We start from the raw sequence: 23,834 nt of genomic DNA, 5'->3' as shown, positions 1-23,834 counted from the left end.
CAGCAGGCAGCAAAACCACTGAGCTAAATCCCTGACCCCTGTCTTGCTTATCTTTTTCTAGGATCTTGAGGTTCAGGATTAGATTGTTTATTTGAGCTCAATCTGTTTTCCTAGAATGGGCATTCACTGCTATGAATTTCCCTCCTAGAACTGCTTTCATTGTGTCCCATAGGGTCCTGTATGTTGTATTGGCATTATCATTTAATTGTAGAAACTAATTTCTTCTTTAGTTTCCTCTGTAACCCACTGGTTGTTCAGGAGAGTGTTATTCAATTTCCATGCATTTGTGGCATTCTTGCAGTTTCTTATGCTATTGATCTCCAATTTCATTGCACTGTGGTCTGATAATATACATGGGATAACCTCAGTTCCTTTGCATTTACTTAAACATGTTCTGTGAGCTAGCATGTGGTCTGTTTTGGAGAATGACCCATGTGCAGCTGCAAAGAATGGGTGTTCTGATTTTGTGGGGTGGAACACTCTGTAGAAATCTATTAAGTCCATTTGTTCAAAAGTTTGGTTCAGTTCTAATATTTCATTATTGATTGTTTTGTCTAGATGATCTATTTGTAACAGTGGGGTATTGAGGTCCCCCACTATGATTGTATTAATGCTTATTTAGTTTTTCATGTCCATTAATATTTGTTTTATATAGTTCAGTGCATTAGTATTTGGTGCATATATATTTATGATTCTCATCTCTTCCTCTTGGATTGTTCCCTTTACAAGGATGTACTGACCTGCTTTGTCTCTCTTAATTAGTTTTGGTTTGAAATCTATTTTGTATGCAAATAAAATAGCTGCTCCTGCTTTTTTCTGGGTTCCTGTAGCATGAATTATTTTTACATACTTTTACTTTCAGTCTATGAATTTCTTTTTGAATTAAGTGTGTTTCTTGTATACAGCATATTGTTGGATTTTGCTTCTTAAAACATTCTGGCAGTCTATTTTTTTTTGATTGGTGAATTGAGCCCATTAACATTGATGATTGTAATTGATACATATTGACTTATCCTTGTCATATTTTCTCATTGTTGGCTCTTTTACTTTTTATCCCCCCTGTCTTTCCCTTTAATTTCTTGCCTTGCCTGATGGCTTTGCTCTGTTGGGCCTCATGGAGTTGTGACCCTCATTGTCTTTTTCTAGGATATTGTTTAGAATTGTTTGGAGTGCTGGTTTGGTAGTCATGAAGTTTCTCAGATGTTCTTTGTTGTGGAAGTATCTTACTTCCCCATCAATTTTGAAAGATAATTTTGCAGGATACATCAATCTAAGTTAGAGGTTATTCTCTTTTAGGGCTTGAAATATTTCACTCCAGGCTGTCCTTGACCTGACAGTTTGTATTGAGAAGTCTGCTGTGATTCTGATGGGCTTTCCTTTGTATGTGATTTGTTTCTTTTTTTCTCACTGCTTGTAGTATTTTGTTTTTCTGTTGGGTTTCTGGGACCTTGACTATTATATGCCTAGGTGTAGTTGTTTTTTTTTTTTTATCATGACTAGTTGGAGTCCTATATGCCTCACTTATCTGTATGTCAAATTCTTTTCCCCTGCTTGGGAAGTTTTCTGCCATTACTTCTCTGAACAGTTTTTTTTAAATGTCATTTGTACTTCATCCTGCTTTTTCATGGACTCCTGTTAGTCTTATGTTATTCTTTGTGTCATCTAGCAGCTGCTGGATTGATTTCTCATGGTCCCTTACTATTTTTAAGAAATCTCTCTTTGGACTAGGGACTTAGCTCAGTGGTTTCACTGCCTGCTGTGCAAGTGCAAGGACCCAAGTTCAATCCCTGGTACCAAAAAAGAAAAAAAAAAAGAAACCTCTCTTTTCTTGGTCACTAACCACAATCCTGTCTTCTATATCTGATATTCTGTCCTCACATTGGCTCATTCTGCTGTGAATATTTTCAATAGAGTTTTTAATCTCCTGGTTATCTGTTTGAATCTGTTTCATGGTTTCCATTTCTTTCCTATGCTGGACATTCATGGCTTCCATCATGGTCCTGAGCTCATTTGTTATTTTTTTAAATCTGTTTTTGTTCTAGAATCTCTAATCATGTCTTTCATTCTGCTCACTATCTCTGTAGTTATCTGGGAAATTATTTCTGTTTTGAATTTGTGGAGAGCATTGTTCATCTGTTTTGTTACTTCCCATGTTATCAGTTCAGGGTATCCAGGTGGTTGATTATCAGATTTTTCCACTTCGTTCCCCCCAGAATTTCCCTGCGGTGAGCTGGAAGTCTGGGTTTGTGCTTCATTTAAGTGTCTTCTCATTTCTATTTTTGTTGTTGGTGCTATATTTGGTTTAATTCCTGGCTTGATACTTCAATATTGCTTATTGTGACCATCTTTATTGCTTGTATTTAGAACCCTTATGGAATGATTGCTTCTTAGAGGTGTCTTCCAGATATAGCTGGTCTTTAGGCTTTGAGTCTCTAATGACTCTTAGGCAATCTCATTTTCAGTATACCAGGGAGGACAACTGATTAGATCAATCACAACACCTTAGGCCAAGTGATACAATCAGCAACAACAATAGCATCAGTCACAGCTTAGAAAATGACAATTTGTGGTAGTTATTAATCTGTCACCTTTAACCGTGTGAACTAGATCAAAATTGAGGACCAGCCCAAAATATGTTTGTAGTAAATAAACCCTTCAATATAGCAAATTTACTCTTTGGGATGAGGACTTAGAAAGAGTTGGAGAGAGAGGGATAGAGAGATAGAAGGAGAGGGAAAGGTTAGAAGTGAGGCTAGAGGACACAGGAAGATCACACAAACTTTGGGAAACTGTTGATAAGAGGAAAAGACAAAGGAACAAAGACAAAAACAGAATAAACTAACAGCAATAGGGAAGCTAGAAACTGTATTCACCTCCCTAGAAGAATAATGGCAATTGAGAGAAGGAAAGAGAGAGGAAAAAAAAATCTGAAATAGCACAGGAACAGGAACAAAGAGGGAGAGAAATGAAGAACAAGAAGGGAGAGAGAATAAAAGAAAAGAAAAATATATATATATATTTTTTTAAAAGGGGGGGCCTCATGGCCAGGGATTTAACTCAATGGTTCCGCCACCTGCCTCTCAAGCTGAGGGTCCCAAGTTCAATCCCCAGTACCAAAAAAAGGGGGCCTCCTTCAGGGTATGTCTCTGCTGTCATGGTAGACAATGTGGGCAGCAGTGTGCAGATCTAAATTAATTAGTCTCAGCAAGCCAGCTGTAGTCCACTGAGATTCAGGCTGATTTCTGGCTACAAGGCCCAAGTTGAGGTCCCTGACCTCCTGCAGACTTGAACTCTGGAAGATTCTACCGCAGATTCCAGCCGCCCTTCCCCTGAAGCGAGTCTGGGTTCGATGCTGATCTCATCAACATACCAACCACGGTGGTCCAGTGTGACTTTATTGCAGAGATTTTCTTCACTTTCCCAGTGGGCTTCAATTTTCATCTAGGAGCCTCAGAGAGGCCCTCTCTGTGTTGTTCACTTCTGCTCTGGAGCTCATAACCACAGCGTTTATGGTTCTTGGCACATCTGCAGAGCAGATCCAGATACAGTGCAGCCTCAGGGGGCTCCCTGTCTGGCTTGATGTGGAGCAGCTGGCCTCTACACGATGATGCTGGGGCAGTAGGGGCAGTCCTGGGCCTCCGTGTGACCAACCCAATATATTTTGAAGTGCTCTATATTGTATAACTTCTTAATAATAGCAACAATTGGCCTTCTCTCTAAACCAATTAAGCATATAATGTCAAGATTGAGAACACTGGTTCTGAATCATTTGATCCAGAGTTTACATCCTGGGTCATTGTAAGCTAAAATTTCCTCATCTCTAAAATAGGAATAATAATGTGTATCACTCTTATAAGATCATTTTAAAGAATAAATTAATCTTTGAAGGGCTTAGTATAGTGCCTAGTACATGGTAAGTACTTAATAAGTAAGTATATCCTATTGTTAATTTTATTAGTAAGAAAGAGAATAAAGGTCATCAGGCCTTAAAAATTTATCATCCTTTTGAAAAGCACTTTTTTTTTTCCTGAGATTTTCAGGACATACTACATCTTCACTGTGTAACATGCCTCATATGCTTCTGCTAGTTATAGAGATTATGCTTCGAATGATATGCTATTTTTGAGACCTTTGCTTTGTTGCATGTCTGTGTGGTGTGCAAGACCACTAGGTAAACAAATGTAAGTACACAGGATTAGACCACAAGCTCTCTAAAGGGAGGGGGCCTTCTGTCATGGATGATTCTGCTCCAGTTTTAAGTGGAGGCCAGGTGAATAGTTATGGCTCAAAATGTTGTTGCCTGAGCAGCTGAGTTAGTATGTTAGCATGTTCCTTAAAAATTGGACTCTGGGACCATACTCTGTGTTTGCCTATCCTTCCCTTGTGGGCCAGCAAATATCTCCTCTGCCTGGGTTCAGACACCTATGTGTAAAGTATTTGTCAGAGAGCTCCTCATGACCCAGTGACACATCAAGAGCAAATATATTTTTCAGACAGCTGCACACTTGGGGGAAGAGTTATCACCCTTGGGTAAGAATGGCCTAAGGCACTCCCAGTCCTGAGAAGGAAGCAATGGGACTTATTCTGAAAACAAATAGCTTCCCTAGGAGGGAAAATAAATAGAGGCCCTCCCTCCTCCCTTCTGGTACCTCCAGCCCACCATTTTTAGTGCTCAGCAGGCTTTTTTCCCCTTCCTCTAATGCCTGTGCTGCTCATAGAACCACTGCATGAAATCATGGAGGAGGAAAAAAGACCCAAGACAAGCCTTCTTGTGCAGTGATTTGGGGGGAAGGACTTTCAGTATACAGTACTTGCAGGTACCTATGAAGGCCATTATTGCTGGGCATGGTAGTACATCCCTGTAATCCCAGGCTTCAGGAGGCAGAGGCAGGAGGATCATTGCAAGTTTGAGGCCAGACTGTGCTACATAGTGAGCTCAGGGCCAGCCTGAACTACATAGTGAGACCCTGTCTTAAAACAAACAAACAAACAAAAATAAATGCATTATCTTTCACTTGAACTTGTCTCTTCCCATTTATTCTTTCTATATGCATTTACTTTGTTCACATGACATTTGCCATTGTAAATGTAAGCAACATTTGATCTTTAGAGGAAGGCACTAGATGAATAAAACACTTTAACTACAAGAAAGTTTATTGACAGGACATAAACTTATTAAGAATTGAACACAGTTTTGAACTATGATGTGAACATCAGTATCTGGAAGTAATTATAGAAGGGCAAAAACATATTGAGCATCTGGTGAGGTTGGCATCAGCAAGACCTTTTCTGAACATCATATCTCTTTTGCATAGCAGCCGTGCAAGAATAAGTGTTCTCTTCCCTTTTATAAATGGGAAATCTGAGGTTCAGGAAATTAGCTGTCCCAAGATCACACAACAGATAATTAGTGCAGCTCTCTAACTAAAGCTGTATTGGGCCGGGGATTTAGCTCAGTGGTTCCACCGCCTGCCTTGCAAGCACAAGGTCCTGAGTTCAATCCCTGGCACCAAAAAAACTAAACAAACTAAAGCTGTATTTCTACTTGCTACTGCAGCAGGACCAGGAGGAGATGGTCTTTAACTTCACTGCAGGCCTGTGAGGCAGATGGGCACAGCTGTTACCAACCTTTTGAAATTGAAAAAATTGGAACAGAAACATTGTAAACTTTCAGTTTGTCCAGTTTTATGAGCAGGAAATTCATGCACTCGTTTTTTCATTCAGCTATTTAAAATATTTCTATTCAGTTTCTATGGTTCAGCACTGTGCTATGCACTGAGTGGGTATCAAACATAAGTCATATAGTATGAGTCATGGTGCCAGGAGCTTTATTCTAGATAAGGAGATATGAATCCTGAAATATTTGCTCTTAATGTAAGAGCAGAATTTGGATTGCACTGGGAGTTTAGAAATGGGGACGATCTATGAGGTGGTCAGGAAAGCTTTTGTGTGTTAACCACTACCCTCCCACCCACTCTTCCCCACACTCAAACTGCCCTCTCTCAGATTGGTGCTGCTGGTGGTGCCAGATGAGAGATTGCTTTGGGGGTTTTAAAAAATTCATCTTCTTATTTTGAGATAATTCTATATCTGCATGAGGTTGTAAGAAATAATGTAGAAATCCGCATACCTTTTATTTAGTTTTCCCCAATGGTAACATAACTGTAGTATACTATAACCAGGATATTGACGTAGATACACTCCAGATTTCTCTAGTTTTACATGTACTCGTGTGAGCATGGGCCTATGTGTATTAAGTTCTGTACAATTTTATCACACATATCCCTCACTGGCAAGATACTGACCAGCTCCATCACCACAAGATTCCTTCCTGTCATGCTTTTAGAACCACACCTGCATCTCTCCTACCTCTTCTGCCCTCATCCTTAACCCTTGTCAACCACTAATCTATTGTCTCTTTTTATAATTTTGACATTTCCCAAATGTGATATATATATTCATCAATAATTCATTCTTTTTTATTACATGGCTATGTCTATCCATAGTTCATTCTTTTTTATTGCATAATTGTGTGTATCAATAGTTCATTCTTAGCTAATTGTGGTGGTGCATGCCTGTAATCCTAGCACTCAGGAGGCTGAGGCAGAAGGATTGCTGTGAGTTCAAGGCTAGCCTGGGCTACATAGTGAGTTCAATGCCTTGAACAACGTAGCAAGACCTGTCTCAAACAACAACAACAAAACAAAAACAAAAATAGTTCCTTCTTTTTTATTGTTTAATAGTATCCCATAGTGTAGATATACCAAGAGGTACCAGGGTTTAACCATTCACCTGTGGAAGAACACGGTGGCTATTTCTGATTTGTAGCTAATACAGATAAAGCTAGTAGAAACAGCATTTTTAAAATAGTATTTTATTTTTAAAGGAATATTTATGTCTCACCTTAGGCAGAGTGTCAACTGGGCATCACTGTTACTCTTTCCTTGGAAATAGTACTTCATTGTTTCAGTACTCTTCAAGTATTTTTTGTTTAAAAATTTTTTATTAGTACATGTTTGCAGTACATAATTATTACATTTATCATGGAGAGTTGGTACTTGTACATGACACATCTAACTCTTTTTACATCTCCTTCAACACATATTTTTGAGTCGGGCATTGTGCTACTTATATTCTACTGAGAAATAGAGTAAAAAATTACCTTTGTTGACCCTTGGATTTCAGTAGCCTATAGCTCTCAATATATAGTTTCTTTGGAGAAAAGCAAACTGAAGGCTAGGCTTCATTTAAGCTCCTGTAGATTCTGACTTTGAGAACTAAAATTTGGGGATTTTACTTTCTGTAAATCTCCTGGGCCAATTCAAACATTCTATAAGTTTTCATGATGATTAAAATTCTCATTGAAAGTCTTAAAAAATAGTCTTTTGAATTATTTTGGAGACAGAAATGGAAGAAGTGTCTGCAGACATTAAGATTTTCTTTCCTTTTTATAAAACCATTAGACAAGGAATTTTACTTCTAGGAAGAAGTTCGACTTTTGCCCAGTGATGGTTAAGAAAAAGGGGGAGCCCTCTTCTTCCTTCTGTTTTCCATCCTTAAAGGTTCATTTCCAGCTGCCCTTGAACAAGCTGTGTTATTTGTCTGAAACTCTGTCCTATCTACTCCGGCATTTAATTAATGTCATTTTGTTTCAGTTTTGTTTAGAATTACAAAAACCTGTATCTTCAGGTGAGATTGAATTTCACAGAGTAAATAGATCTCATGGGTACTTTGCCACCTAGCTTTTGGGAGGGCATTCAAGTCCTTTTTACTTCACCAACCTTACATGGTTATGATTTCAATGTGGAATGAGTGTGGGCTTTCTCTTGGCTTAAATTACTTTTCTTACCTCCCACTTCTTCCCTTTCTACTTTGAAGCCTCTTGTGATTGGTTCAAATGAGAAAAAAATTCCCAAATAAGAAGATACTACATGCAAATGCTGATATGTTACAGCAGGCAGCCACAGGCTATGGGGTTGAATAACTAGTGATTCCCAAGACAGATTGAAACCAGTTTATAATCTGGATGATAGAAACATGTTTTCCTTAACAGATCAGTGGGTTTGTGGAACTGTGGAAAGAATTAAAAACTAAGATTCAAGATGATGTATTTTTTGTATAATTCTCTGTATATGTAAATGTTAAAAGCTGGTAATTTTCTGTGGTTCTAATGTACATAAATTTAATAAAATATGTAATAAAGTTAAATCCCATGATATCTTTTATTTCCCTTGTATTTCAGCCTAGGTGGCAGTAGCATTTGAAAGCCATTGTGCTAGTGAATAACATAATTATGGACTCTGAATTTGAAATGAAAAAGTGTTGCAGCCCACTTGATCTTCTCTAATATCTTTCACTTTTTTCTTCTATAATATCTAAGACCAGAAAAGCAATGAGGCAGAGAATAGCATATCTCTAGATAAGAATATGTTCCTCACATCTCACATCTCTTTTAATTTACTTATTCTTTTTCACAAGACGTTCACAAGGATCCCTACTCTATTTTTCGTCTTGGTGGCTTTGGCTTCCTAATGGAAGAATAAGGCAGAAGGAATTTGAGGTGGTTAGTGGTTCAGCAGCCCTGAAATCTCCAGCTCTATTTTCAGACTATTGCATTGCACCATCAGCAACATTAAACTTTTGCAAAGCATAATCCCAGTTTATCTGAGTTCATCAAATGCCTTTCCTGAGGAAATGTTTCTTTTCCCTTCTGACTGGTGAGAGTTCTCCCTGGGCTCAAGAAAGAGGAGTTTTCAGTTACCCTGTGAAGGTTGTACGTCTGTTGTGGAGCACATGGCAGAGGGCTATTGTGGCTGAGTAGTGCCCAACATGTAGCTGGAGGCCTCCTGGGGTCTTGGCTCCTTGATCTGCTTGGAAAGTCCAGTCTGAAGAAATCTGTGTGCAGAATCTGAGGTGGAGATTAGAAGATGAGCAAAGCCAGAGTCTAGCAGGATCAGAGAGAAAAGGGTAAGAAAAACCAAAGACCAATGAAAGGTATAACCCTGGCCAACGAGAGAACCACCCTGTGCTTTGTGACACCTCTATGCAAGAAGGCAGTGTGGTATCTTGAGGCCAGGAGTGAGGATGTTGAAGCTGCATTGCCTGGATGAATCACTAGTTACTTTCTGAACCTGTTTCCTTGTTTATAAAATGCTTACCTCATCGTGCTGTTGTGAGAAATTGGTAATTTAATGCATGTGTAGTACTCAGAACAGTGCCTACCATATGTTAAGTGCTATGTAAGCCCTTAAGTCTTATTGCTCTTATTAATGTTAACTAATTTTTCCTAGTTTGCTTTTTTAAATTTTTTTTTTTACCATCAGGAACAAGTATACAAGGACATGAGAAAAACAAAAGTATGTTTTTATATTCTTTTCTTACCATCACACAAAACATTTCCATGACCCTAGATGTGTGACATATCAGCCAAACAATTCTGCTGTGGACACAAGTTGCACATCCTCTAACTCAGTGCTGTCACTGACTACCTGGAGGTAGCCTCAGATGCCATAGGGTAAGGGCTTAGTACCACAAGACTGCCTTTGCTTCAGATGACAACTGCCAAGTAGTAAGTTGTCACCTGTACTTCTGATCCCTTGGCTATACTTGAGGTTCCTACCACTCCTGCTTGGATTCAACTAATTTGCTAGAGCATCTCATAGAACTGAAGGACTTTACTTGATTTACCAGTTTGTTATAAAGAATATTGCACAGGATACAGCTGAACAGCCAGATGGAGAGATGCATGGGACAAAGGATGAGATATATGTGCTCCTCTGGGTGCAGAACCCTCCAGGAACCTCCACACCTTCAGCAACCCAGGAGCTCTCAAAACCCAACCCTTTCAGAATTTTCTGGAGGCTTCACTATGTAGGCACAGTTGTTAAATCATTGGCCATTAATGGTCAATTTAAACTTTAGTCCCTCCCTCTTCCCCAGAGGTTGAAGAGTAGGCTTGAAATCCCAAACCTGTAATCATGCTTTGGACTTTCCTTTAACCAGCTTCCATCCTAAGGCTCCCTAGGGGCTACCCCTGGTATTCAAAAGACTTCATCCCTCGAGAGATTTCAAGGGTTTGGGAGGTGTATGTTAGGGGGGAACCAGGATAAAGCCCAAATATATATTTCAAAATTATCACAGAGGAATATTTAATTTGGTTGAAAATTCTCCAGTCTTCAGAGGAGGCTCTTCTACCGCAAGAATGGCTGCAAACTTTGGAGTGGTGTTCCTCCAGGCTTTGAAATGTAATGAGTGATAAACACATCATACAGGGCCATGATTCATTGTAGCCAAATTCTTCTGTGGCCTGGATTGTGCTCTTTCACCAGTTTGAGTTAGACTATTATTACTAGAAGGGGTCTAGGAGAAATTTAGTGCCCTCATTTTGCAAATGAAGAGATAGAAGCTTCAGGTTGAGTGACTTGCCTAGCATTTCTGAGAGGGACTAAGCTGGTAGTAAAATTGACCTTGCCTGAGCTCCAGACAGGGTTCTTTCCTCTGTACGTACCAGCCTCCTGCTATCATGGTTCCTCTCTGCAGTGAGATGTGTCTGTGATTCTTTCTCATTCGGTGTGACCTTAGGAAGTATTTAAAGACTGACTTTTGTTGGTTAAAATTTTGTAAAATGAGTGTTTATCTTCCTCTGAAGTTAAAGTTATGGATAAGATTATTTTACCAAATAATTTTGGTTTTATATTATTTGACCTTTTATTTAAGATCTACCTCCCTAGGGGGCAAATGATGTGAGTACTAACTGACCCATATGTTTGTAATTTCTGAAGTGAGAACTTGAAATACCATTATTCAGTCTGTGCATAGTAGCTTATATCCTTAATATATAAATACATTGTTATGATTTAGATCTAGATGTCCCTTGAAAGCCTCATGTGATCATAGGTGGGGCTTTTTGGATTATGGAGACATTGTAGTTGACTTTTTGTGAAGAGTGGGGTTTGGTCAGAAGAGGTGGGTCACTGTGGGCGTGACCCAGCAAGGTTTATCTCCCTTCCTAGATCCTCCCTTGAATCTCAATGCTTCCTTGAGCAACCGCCTTAAGCAACTCTCCTCTGCGATGCCCCTGTGCCATACCATCCTGCCCAGGAGCCTGCCAACTATGAACTGAATCCTCTACAAACTGTGAGCCAAAATAAACTTTTCCTCCTTTAAGTGGCAGCTGTCAGGTATTGCGTCTCATTGACAAGAGAGTGACTAAGACATGCATACATGTATCTGTTTATGACATAATATTTAAAAGGATATACAGAAGTGAAATTATCATCCTACTTTTCTGAGCTCAGTTCCTCTTCTGTAAAATAGGAATGATAATTCCGCTTTCCTTACAGTGTTGAAGATTTGGTGAGACAGCTATGTGTGTTTCATCACAGGGGATCTTCATAGAAACAATAGCAATAACTTGACATATAATCCCACTGCCTCCCTCCCAATAAACTTTATCTGTATTTCCAATAATCTGTATTCAGATCACATCTGAATCATAATAAACCTTGTTAGAACATTTTAACAAGGAATATTCTAGAGGAACATTCTAGGGGAAGGGTGCTTGATTTTACTTACCAGGGGGCCAGAATGCTGGTTTTCTAGTCACTTAGCAACCACCCAGCCTAGCTTTCTCTGTGTAATAATGGGGTGAGCAGTTCTCAGGATTTCATTTGTTTGCAAATAAGTGAGAACTAAATATATTTGTGAGTGTGTGTGTGTGTGTAAATTATACAGATAGTTTGTGTGCGTCCTGTTCCTCCTGACTAAGCTGATATTATCAGTCAAGTCTTCAAGTCTTCATTGGTAGGTGTCTACAGAGGGCTTTGCTCCCTTTGGATGACCTCTTCAAACTGCCAGAAAATCTAAAACAGGTACTGGAAGTAGTTCTTTTCTCCAGTTGGGAGCTCTTATTCACTTCCACCATTGCATTCACTCCATAATTAGTACTGATGTGACGGAAAAGGAGTTTAAATTCCCTTTGGTAGAAGAGGCACTTTCAGCTTCAAGTCCAAAATCTAAAACCACTTTCTGGGTAGCAGTATCAAATAGTCCCTACACCCACTTTATCTCTATCTCCATCCTATTCCTGCCTACACCCTATTGTGTGGGGGGTGGAGGTGAGAAAGGATTATTTAATTTAATCATAGCCTATGTTATATGAATTTCACCTGTGAATTTCATCTCAGAACCCGTGATGATTTAAATAGGTATTGTTTGAAGTGTTCCCTGATGAAATAAAATGGGAATCAGAATTCTGGAGGGTTGACTAAAATCTCACCAGTAACAAGTAATACCTGTAATTCTGCTAAAAGTAAACCTTAGGATTCTCATCACCTAGTTTAAACAGCTTTGTGGTTTAACTTAAATCTCATTCTCTTTTGTGTCTGAGGTCTTTTCCCTCTGAAGTACCTCCACTTGATTCTACACTCTCCTGATTTACTTTTTTGGATGTCTATACACAGAGCTGGGACCTGTTTTTTAAACCCTTAATTTTGAGGTTCTATCATCACCTTGAAATCTTTCCCAGCCATTTCCCTCCTCTCCCTTCCTGCCTCAGGAGCAGATCCAGGTTGCTCATTAATTACACATTTGAGCCTTGGTAATAATGAATGCAATCTGGGAAGGTTAGGCTTGCTGTGCAAGCATGTGATTAGTCACACCCACAGAGAGGAACACCTTGCTGGAGAAGGCCTGCTAGCTCAGTTACAGCAATGGTCAAGAATGCCAAAGTCCAGTGAAGGATGTAACTCAGTGGTAGAGTGCTTGCTTAGCAGGCACAAGGCCCTTGGTTCATCCCCAGCACTGAAAAAAGAAAAGAGTAAAAAATAAAAAGGGCCTCACCTGGAGGGAACTAAAAAAAAAATTACCAAGGTCAAGTGTTTTTGTCTTTGCTCAGCAGTAACTTCAACTCCATGTATGCTTTTTTTTCTGAGGCCTATTCTGAGAGCCAAGGGAGAGGTGAGACACAGGGCTGCCTATTTCTACTCCTAGGAAAAATACACATGCTGATTACTGACGGTGGTTAAAAAATGTCCTCTTCTTAAATGAAGACAATACATTTTTGGGCCTGGGATTTAGCCCAGTGGTTCCATTGCCTGCCTTGCAAGCGCAAGGACCCAAGTTGGATCCCCGGTACCAAAAAAAAAAGACAGTACATGTTTGTGTATGTATAAATACAGACATCCTTTTGTTTTCTGTACTCCACCCTCTTCAAAGTAGTACTGTCCTGACTTCTGCATTGAAGTCAGTGAGTAGGCATGGGATTTGTCTAATGTGTAGTCCCTGTCTGAAGTTCAAGTCAAATCTCACCTCTTCTAGTTCTTGCCCTGGTCTCTTTACTTTTCTAATCATATGATTGACACTTAAGTAGAGCCTATTACCTTTGGTTCTTTTTCTTTTTTTCTAAACGTATTATGTTCCCAGCTGTGTCACTGTGTGACCACAAGTAGAAAAGCCCCTTGACCCTGCTGGGCCTCAGTTTTCACATCTGTAGTAGGGGGTTATGATGATGTAAATTCCTACCCAAGCTCTGCGTCTTCCTGTGTGAAGAGTGCCGTATAAACCCTCAACGTTGTGTGAATGGGAGTGCTACTGTTACTCAGAGCCAAAATCTTCTTGACGACAGAAACCAGGTCTGATAACCTCTTTCAGTTCTATACAGGATGCACTCAGTAAAGAAGAAGGGACAAAGAAAGGGACAGGAAAAAAATGTTTTGTCTAATTTTATATCCAATTTTCCTAATTCTCTCCTTTACTATAACTACATCAGGTGGAAATTATTTAGTTTATAAAAGGCATTTTGCACTGGGTGGCTTGATGACTTATTTTTCTCCATCAGCCTCTACATGTCTTTCTCCCTCAGCTGGCATAGTGGTGATGTTGGCATTAATTTTATCATTTGGTTTTATGTCCATGAGGAAAGAAGTTGGAAAGTTCCTGAGAGCTCAGAGTTCACATAGCCTATTTCACAGGTGAGGTCACCAGAGAGGTGAATGAAACCAAAGTGCCACATTAGTGGCAGAGCAAGGTCCAGAGCCTAGCACTTTGTTCTACACAGGGCATAAGCTGACCTTGACTCATGACGTATCAGTAATCATTTCTGCCTGCCTTTGGAGGTGTTTTAAGGTCTGACTAGTACAATAAAGCTCTTTCCCAAATCAAGGCAAGGATTTTTGTTGTTCATGAAGATTTAAAAATAGATTCCCTGATGCTGCAACAATCGTACTTCCTACCTGCTCTCTCCACTTTGAGTTTATTTACATATGTGGCTAAAGTGGGATCACATAAAAGAGTGAAAATCTCTTTCTAATTGGTATACACATCAAGTTTAACAATGTGGTGTGCTGCAAAGCTTAGAGTTCTGGGCATACAGGGTTTGAAGGAAACCCCAGCTCTCTTTGTGTCTTTGGCTTCCTTCACAGGGCACCATGTGCCCAGCCTATCTTTCACCTTTTTTTATCACTGCTCTTCCTGAGGTATCAGCCAGATAGAGAGATGCACAGGGCAAAGTACGAGATATGCGTGCTTCTCTGGGTGCAGCACCCTCTACCCAGAGGGTAGCTTTAATTCTCTTTTACTTTGAAGCAATATAGTTTCAGACAAGTTTCTTAACTTTTGTCAGTCTCAGTTTTTTGTCTATAAAATGCAGATGTTAGTGCTCCCTGGATTTTTTGCTGGATGAAGATAGAATTGCAAGTAAACATAGAAAAAGGTATTGGAGATACAATGTTTATTTCTTCTGTAACACTTCCATTAAGTCTAATGAATTAATTGTAATACTTTAGTTTTTTTATATTCACATATTTTAAAAATTATTAGGAGGCATTTTGATTTTTCTAAACATGATCTTATTCTTTCTTGCTGCTTTTCATTTGATTTTCCAGAGCTTGGTTGAGAACTTTCAGAAAACTTAGTTTGTAATTTATTCCTTTTGGAGATTTTTCTTTCTCTTGGTTTAAAAAACCCACAAAGTTGGAAAACATTTCTAACTTTAACTTTGAATTGCCTTTTTAAGAACTGTGGTTCATTGGTTTAAAGAGACATCTCTTGGGACAAATGTATATTTTTGTACTGCAAACATCATGTCACAATTTTGAACAGCTATGTATATTTTTCCCTAATAAGGAAAAAGCTTGGAGATTTTTTACTTTCTCACTTTTTGAGTAAAGAAAATATTTCTTAAAAATAAATTTCTGATCTGTTTGAAAAGCAGTATAAAATAAATGCAGTACTAAGGTGGAATTTGGTCCAATATCATCACACACTGAGTGGCAGATACAAGCTGGGTGCTGGGAATACAGAATAGATAGGCATGGTATCTCTATCTTTGAAGAGAGCTCAGGCTTGTCAGGAAGATAGATAAGTAAGCAGACAATTGTTCTATAATCAGAGTCCTGGGAGATCACAGAGGTAAAGACTAAACCTAATGTGAGGGGGAAGGCGTAATCTCATTTTCCCAAACAAGGTGGACCTGGACTATGTCTTGAAAGATGAGTAGGGCTTTAAGAAGTACAGAGGGTGGAGGATGTAGCTCAGCAGCACTGTGCCTGCCTTGCAAGCACAAGGTCCCGAGTTCGATCCACAGTAGCATGTTCCAAAGCCATAGAAGTGGTGAGAAGAAACTTTAAGGAACTTCAAGGTATTGTATGGAGGAATGGAAAGGAAGGTTCAAAGGGCAGATCTGGAGGGACAAATGTAACACTGAGGGGTCTGAATTTCATCGTTAGTGCAGTGAGTACATCCTAGGAAGTCATAAACTGAGAGAAGACCTTAGAGTTCAGAGCCCAGGATTTTATTTTTTTAGGTGTGGAAACTGAGGGCAAGGAGAGAGAGGCGAGTTTCTCATGTTATTCATGGCTGATGATGTATGTCTTTACAGTGGCGAGTAGAGAAGGCTGTGGGAAGCAAGGGCCTTCACAATGAAATTTCAGTGTTGACTTTGAGAAGGCAGATTCTCATAGGAACATTTTGCCAAGGATTTATCATGAGGACTGCATGGTTTGGGCTAATGACCCCAGCATGCCTTTTTGCATAGTATTTCCTTTAAAGGAAAGGCCATCACTAACTAGAAATGCTCTTTGGCTATTTTTAGGTTGTGTGGTAGGGGGAATTAGTGGAATTCCTAAGGTCAGCTCCAGCTGTTCTGTTTTTCTCCAATAGACCAGCTGAATATTTCATGAGATTTGCTCATTAGGGCTTTCGTCCTTCTGTGAAGCATTGTACTGAGCCCTAGTCAGGCTGGCCTGGGAAATAAATAAAGGAACTGGAGTCTGGGGAAAACTAAACTGGACCCGAGATAGTTGCTGCCTCCAATTTTGATATTTAATATTAATATTCAATGCATTGTAGGATATGGTCAGTCATTTCTCCCACCTTATCACATAGTGAATGTCCTTCTGAAATATACCTTGGAGGATAACTGGAAGATTCTGAAATGTCATATACAAAGAGTATTGCATGATGCCTGGGCAGATGTGGTTCTAACTAATTACAGGGTAATTACATTACCAAATAATAGCAACTTTTACTCAAGAATATGGCCTCATAGCCTGTCACCACTTCCCGGCTATCAAACCATTCTTTAAGATTCCTCCAAGGGGGGCTTGCCTATGGTTATTTGGTATCTACAAGTGAACACTGCTTCTATTATGTCTTAGGGATCCTATGAAGGTAAGTAAAGTGTTAGCTTTCTACATTTCTTTGGCAGTGCACTATGAACTTTTCTGTTTTCCAAGCTTATCAGTGTCTTCTTGGAACCCATGCTGTTAGAAAGTGAATGGATAAATGTAATTGTATAGTGTTTTCAGTTGACAAAGTACCTTCCCATTCATGGTCTCCTTGGCTCCCTGTGCTGATTTTTCCAAGGGAAGTGGGCAATGGTTGGTCCCAGTTTTAGAAATGAGCAAACTGAGGCTCAGTTAAGTGCTATGTTCATGGTCACCAATAGGAAAAAAAGTACCAAATTTCTCTTTCAGCATAAAGGTGATTTAAAGAATGTGTTTAAAGGAAGATCATTCTGTTGTATATACTTATGATGAATGAAGGAGAATCCACAGCAAAGGATTTTTAAACATAGTGAATGAAAATAACTTTGTTTCACTAGCTCTGAAACAGTGGTTGTCTAAGCTAGAACTCAATGACATTAAAATAACAATGTATCGTCTATGCTAATGAAAACAATATTTATTACTGTTGGTTGGGATAAATAGTGGTATATAACCATTAAACAATGAGTGCATCTTGCAAAAGTTTCATCTAAAGAATTCTGTTCAAGAAACACTAAACTTGCTGGAAGATAAGTTAGGTACAACTCTTGAAGACATTGGCATAGGAAGACTTTATGAACAAAACCTCAGTAGCATGGGAACTAGCACAAAGAATCAACAACTGGGATCTCATCTTATTAAAAAGCTTCTGCACTGCAAGAGAAACCACCAACAGAGCTAAGAGACAACCTACAATGTAGGAAAAAAATTTTTAGCAGCTGTACCTCAGACAAAGGATTGCTATCTAGAATATATAAAGAACTGAAAAAAATCAGACCCCCCAAATTAAAAGACCCAATTCAAAATGGGCATCTGAAATGAGCAGACATTTCTTAGACAAAGAAGTAAAAGCAGCAAATAAATATATGAAAAAATGTTCAACATCACTGGTCATTAGAGAGATGCAGATGAAAAAAACACTGAGATTCCACCTCACTCCAGAAAGAATGGCTGCTATCAAGAAATCAACCAATGGGCCAGGGATTTGGCTAAGTGGTTCCACTGCCTGCCTTGCAAGCAGAAGGACCCAAGTTCAATCCCCGGTTCCAAAAGAAAAAAAAAAAGAAATCAACCAATAACAAATGCTGGCGGGGCTGTGGGGCGAAAGGAACCCTTCTCCACTGCTGGTGGGAGTGCAGACTGGTGCAATCACTGTGGAAATCAGTATGGAGATACCTCAAAGAACTAGGGCTAGAGGTCCCATTTGACCCAACTATTCCCCTGCTGGGTATCTTCCCTCCAAAATTAAAAGACTCATACCACAGTGCTATATGTACATCCATGTTTATAGTGGCACAGTTCATAATAGCTAAAGCTTGGAAACAGCCCAAGTGCCCATCAACGGGAAACTGGATAAAGAAGATGTGGGTTTTTTTTTTTATAAAATGGAGTACTACTCAGCCATAAAGAATGAGAAACTAGAGACATTTATAGCTAAATGGATGCATATTGAGGTGATACTCTTAAGTGAAATAAATAGGACACACGTGTAAATATCAAATAGTTTCTCTGGTGTGAGAAACTGAAAGTGTAAATAAGGATTAAAATGATTAAAATGAATAACTGATCATCTGAAATAGGAAGAAAAGATCCAAAAGGGTAGGAGAAGTGGGAGGGGAAGGGGAAAGGAAAGAAGGGAAAGGAAAAATTATGAGAAAAGAAAAAAAATGGAAACAAAGTCTATATAAATAGGGAAGGGTGGAGGGGGTGAAGGGCGCACAGGTAATGGGGAAAAAATAACCAAGATACATCATGTACAGGTACAAGCACCCAATGATAAATGTAAACGTAGTGTAAACCTAAAATGTACCAATAAAAGAATTTAAGAAAAAAAGAAGTCTGTTTAACATTGTTAATCAGAAAACAATCCAGCATGCCTCTCCCTTGCTTTCTGAAATGTCTAAATATCCGTAGTCTACCTGGGGCAGAAAGCTTAGAGAGTCCATCCCAACATTTCAGTAACTTATTTAATATTTAAAAGATTTTTTACTACTATGTGCAAGGTTCTAAGTGGTTAAACAATGAAGTGGACATAAATCTTTCCCTTAAAGAGTCTGTAAGTGGGAATTTGAGGTGTTTATAAATTACAACAATGCTAATGTGTTAATTATTGAATAATACTGTATGGGACATATCTATCTATATCTATATACTATGTATATGCTTTAATCTCTCAACCACTCAGTAAGGTAGATATGACACCCAACTTACAGGCTGGAGTTCAAAGAAGCTAAGTAACCTGTACTAGAAGATCATTTTATTTCTGGGTCTCTCTGAACCTCTGCTCTATCTTACTTCAGATGAGAGACATACAAATAAGTGTTATAAGGACTTGGTAAAAGAGGCAATATTACCAGCTTGTGGTAGGAGTTTTTGTGAGGGGAAATGGATTACAAGAACAGTTTTGGAGAGGAGGTATCATTGATTGTATGAAGATATAAGGGGAAAACATTCTAAATGAAAAGAATGACATAAAACAAGTCTGGCAATGATGGTGTAAAGGGGATTTATAAGGAGTGGTTTGGCTGAAATTCAAGGAGTAGGTAGAGGCCCATGGTAAGGAAGGTTGGATAAAGAGCCTGAAATGAGAAGGGCATCAATACTGGAATAAGGAATTTGGACTCACTCTGCCATCAGGAAAGAGTGAGGGAGTTTTTAAGTGGAGGTTATAACATGATTGAGGTGAAGCTTTGTAATATGAACCTAGCTGGACTGTGTATGAGAGGTGCAAGTGAGGGGGAACCAGGAATGCTCAGACAATTACACTGCTCTTCATGAGTGACAGTGAAGGAGAGGAAGAGTCAACTGAACCTGATTAATTATTGGCTGATATAGTTATTGGCTACAGTACAAGAAGAGTAAAGTGTCCAGGACACCACCTCAGAGTCACTTATGAGGATATATTCAGTCCACAGGGATCTATGCAGCAAGCTGGAGATTCAGAGATGAATAAGAAATGTTACCAGTCCTGAAACTATGTATAAATTTCCTAGTATTTCTGTAACAAATTTAATGGATTAATACAATACAACTTTATTGTCTCGTAGTTCTAGAAGTCAGAAGTTTGAAATGATTTTTACAGGGTAAAATTAAGGAGTCAGCAGAGCTGAGTTCCTTCTGGAGGCTCTGGAGAGAACCTATTTCTTTGTCTTTTCTGGCTTTTAGGGGCTATCTTTGCTCTTGGCTCATGACCCCTTCCACCTTCAAAACACATTCCAACCTAGTATCATCTTCAACTCTCCTCTCCCTCTCACCTGACTCTCCTGTTTCCTTCTCATAAAGATGATGTAGTTATACTGGTCTACCTTGATAATCTAGGACAGGAATGGCAACCCTTTTAGAGACTGGGTGCCCAGACTGCAACCCAAAACCCACTTATTTATCACAAAGTGCCAACACTGCAATTAAACCTGAATACTGAGGTTTTAGTTTAGAAAAAACAAAACTGTTATCCAATGCTTGGCTGTTGGGGCCACTTGGCTTGTGTGCCAACAGAGAGGGCTCTGTGTACCCACTGCAGCACATGTGCCATAGGTTCACCACCACTGATCTAGGACAATCTCCGCATCACAAAATCCTTAATCACATTTACCAAGTTTATTTTACTATGCAGGTTTACCATGTATATTCACAGCTTTCAAGAATTAGGATGTAAACCCCTTTGGAGGACCGCTACTCTATCACAGAGTTGACAAATACACATATGGATGATAACTTGTCAAAATTTTTTTGCACCTGCCTTGTATTTTTTTTTTCTGGTACTGGGGATCAAACTCAGGTCCTTGTGCTTGTGAGGCAGGTGGCGGAACCACTGAGCTAAATCCCCAGCCCTGCCTTGTAATTTTTTTTGACTCTTTCTCAACTCCATTTAATTATCTTGCATTTTCCCTCTATTCTCTTTTTTCTGTTTATTTATTTATTCAATAAATGAGGCACCTTCTTTGTGCCAGGTACAATGCCAGAAGCTGGGGATGTAGGGATGTCAAATTCTCTTTGTCCACTAGCAGAAAAAGCATTATTAGAGGATGGCAGTTAATGTAGAACCAGAGAGCAAAATGTCAAATTCTTGACTTTTGGTTTTATAAAGCAGGAGTCAAAGCCTAAAATAGGAACATATAGAATTCTCAGTAATTTAAGAAAAGGATCCTCTTACTCAACCTCTCTACTATTGATCCCTCATCACAAATTTAGATTTTAAAAAATCTCCTCAAAGGTCTCTCTGGCAAGTGTGGGGATGTATGTGCTTGTAAAAACCAAGAATTAGACTTCTTAAAATGGGGTGAGGGGATGGAAAAGGGAAAGTCTAGAGAGGTAAGTAGGAAAAGCAGTGGCAGTAATTCTCAGCCTCAGTGTGGCATGGAAAAGGAGTTGAGCTAGTGCAGTACAGGAGATTCCTTGTCAGAAGGTATTTGTGGAACATGCACTTTTCCTAGACCATTTGACTTGCAGCTGAATGTCATCCTCCTAGAAAGTTTGCATGTTAGATTTTGCTGTTCATGTGTACACATAAGGAAACAAACCCAGTGTCCTTAGGGGAACTGGTAAAGAACTATTAAAAGATCACTCCTCTTCCAGTTGCCTTTTGACCCCAAAACCAATGCATTCTACTACATCACAGCAGTTTCTGTATCATGGCATAGAAAATGGATGTGGACATTATTCATCTGTATGAGTTTCTGGAGAGAATGGAGAGCATATAGGGAGACCTTGAACATTGTAGGAAACTGAGCTATCTTTGATGGCCTAATTAATAACTTCATCAACTTCAGAGAGATTCAAGTGAGTCTTTGAGGGAGTGTGGGACTAGGCTGAGGCAGGTGAGGTGGAGGGCATGGAATCTTTGGATACAAGGTCAGCTGAACTTGCTGCAACCTTAGAGTGGCCTAGGGGGCGTCTAGGGAAGCACTTCTTGTCAAGGTGCTTGCAGGTGCAGGAGACTGAGCTTAGTGGCCTTGTTTCCTTATATTTTGTGCCTTGGTTATGTTGCTTACTTCACCCCTACATCCTAGATTTGAGCAGGGTCCAGAATGGGAAGAAGAGCAGTTCAGTGGTCTCAACTCAAACTGCACGTTGTAACCACCTAAACACCTTGAATAAAAGTATCCCAGGTAGGGCTGCACCTCAGACCAGTTGAATGAAAATCATTGGAAGCAAGGGGAGGGTGAAGAAACCTGAGCATTGTTTTTGTTTGTTTTGTTCTAAGTTTTTGATGCTACTGTACAGCAATGCTGAGAACCCCTGTGTTAGTACATAATCCCTCCCTCCCCAGTTGTAAGAATGTGCATAATTGCACCCTAAGTGAGGCTTTCTGTATCCTTTTAAAGTCTGAGCTGGTGATGGCTACAGTTCAGTTAACTTTACTCTTCTGGTTTTAATTCCAGTCTTGTTAATAAATCAGCTGTTCCTCCACTCCCTTCCTTTGAATTTGAAGCTTAGAAAAATAGTTAAATCTAGTATTCACCTGTAATTCCTGCTTGCTATTCATGTGTTGGTTTCAGGAATGCTGTGAAATACATCCCAAATAATTTCTTAGTCCATTGGCAAATCTTTATTTACATTGTCATTGAATATATCCTGGAAGGTAAGAGAGGCCTCCTCTGGGTGTCCTAACTCTCTCACTAGGCAGCTGTTTGACCTTAAGCAATTGGTTTAACCCCTCTTAGTCTCAATTTTCTTATCGGCACAAAGAACTAGTTATGACTTCATGATTCAGCTGTTACATTTTTGTGTTTGCTCTTGTCACAGCTGAAAAACAATTGCTATATAAATGATCATGTTCAATTTTAACTAATTGCTTTGTTTTTTAGCCAGTCATCAGCCATTTCTGAACTACTGGGAATCCTTTATAGCTGTGATTTCGAGATTTGGCCGAATAGCCACATCATATGGGAACATTTTAGAAAATGCAGATTCCTGGACATCAGCCTTAAAGATTTTGGTTCACCGGGTCTCGAGCAATGTCTGGGAATCTGCTGTTGATCATTCAGATTTAGAAGCACTCACAAATATAAAGTGACAGTGGTCCCAAGTTAGATGTCACTTTAGAGCAGTGATGGTGAACTTTTTAGAGTATTCAATGATATAAAGATCTCACTATAGCATGTGTGCCATAGGTTCGCCACCACTGCTGTAGAGTTTGCATTTGACAGAGGTCTTATTTTTTTTTCAGGAAGCATTCCCCGCCCACTCAACATATTAAGCCCCCCCCCCGTTAAAAGTTCGATAGCTCCCTACTCTTCTGTTTTGTAGGGATTCTTAGGGTTATTCAGTATCTTGTTCTTTCCAGAATATAAACTCTCTGAGGGCAAGAATTATTTATACTCTCAGAACTTTCAGGAGATAGAACTTGCCTTCTTCTAGAATTGGAATTTGGGCCTGTGATAGATGCTGCCATTCCAAGGAGAGAGGAAGTTTCTCTCTGGCATTTTGAATTTATGCTAGGCTCCTGGTGCTTCCCAAACTGTATAGTAAATAAGTGTAAATAAGGACTAAAAGGTGTAATAGATAATGTGAAATAGGAAGAAAAGGTGCAAAGGGGAAGGGGAAGTGGAGGGGTAGGGGAATGGAATTAACATAAGAAAATGAAAAATGGAAATAAAGACTTTGTAAATAGGAGTGGAGGGGTTGAAGGGAGGGCAGGGGAAGGGGAAAAATAAGAATCAAGATATATTATGTAAAGGTACAAATCTCCAATGATTGTCATTATTTTATATACCTAAAATACACCAATAAAATTTTAAATCAAAGAACCAATGGATATATTGGCTTTTATGGCAGCTCTGGCAGCTCTGTGCAATACCAGAAGAACCCTGATCTTTTGTGTTTCAAATCTTCTTCTTGCTATGTGGTTAAATGCAAGTCACTCTTTTGTAGACTGCCATCTTTTTTCTAGATTTGATTTGAATTTTTTGCCCAGGAGTGAAGTTTATAATGAACATTCTGCTGCTCATTTTTCCAGCTCCTTTTTTTCTTCACTGTTTTTGTCTCTTGTAATCCTGTTAAGTCAAGAAAATGTAGATTAAAGCTTGGTTCTAGGACATTTATCAAAAATGTTGATATTTCAGGCCCCTT

At 39.2% G+C, this 23,834-nt stretch overlaps 1 protein-coding gene across 19 annotated transcripts in view; it reads left to right on the top strand.

The window, feature by feature from the left end:
* Sytl2 (synaptotagmin like 2) overlaps positions 1-23,834 on the top strand; it is a 122,452-nt gene that overhangs the window by 31,348 nt on the left and 67,270 nt on the right. Inside the window, exon 2 of one of the 19 annotated variants that reach the window (XM_087212077.1) lies at positions 11,013-11,136. The exons of the other annotated variants lie outside the window; for them this stretch is intronic. The gene's annotated coding sequence lies outside the window, so the exon portion shown is untranslated. The remainder of the gene's footprint in view (positions 1-11,012; positions 11,137-23,834) is intronic. 19 annotated transcript variants of the gene reach the window in all.

The sequence above is a fragment of the Heterocephalus glaber genome, unplaced genomic scaffold (genome assembly GCF_053883595.1).
Source record: "Heterocephalus glaber isolate CG9 unplaced genomic scaffold, H.glaber_assembly_v1.0 deba00001429, whole genome shotgun sequence".
NCBI lineage: Eukaryota > Metazoa > Chordata > Mammalia > Rodentia > Bathyergidae > Heterocephalus > Heterocephalus glaber.
The sequence above is the reverse complement of the archived record's forward strand: the minus strand, read 5'-3'. Positions and strand labels throughout refer to the sequence as shown.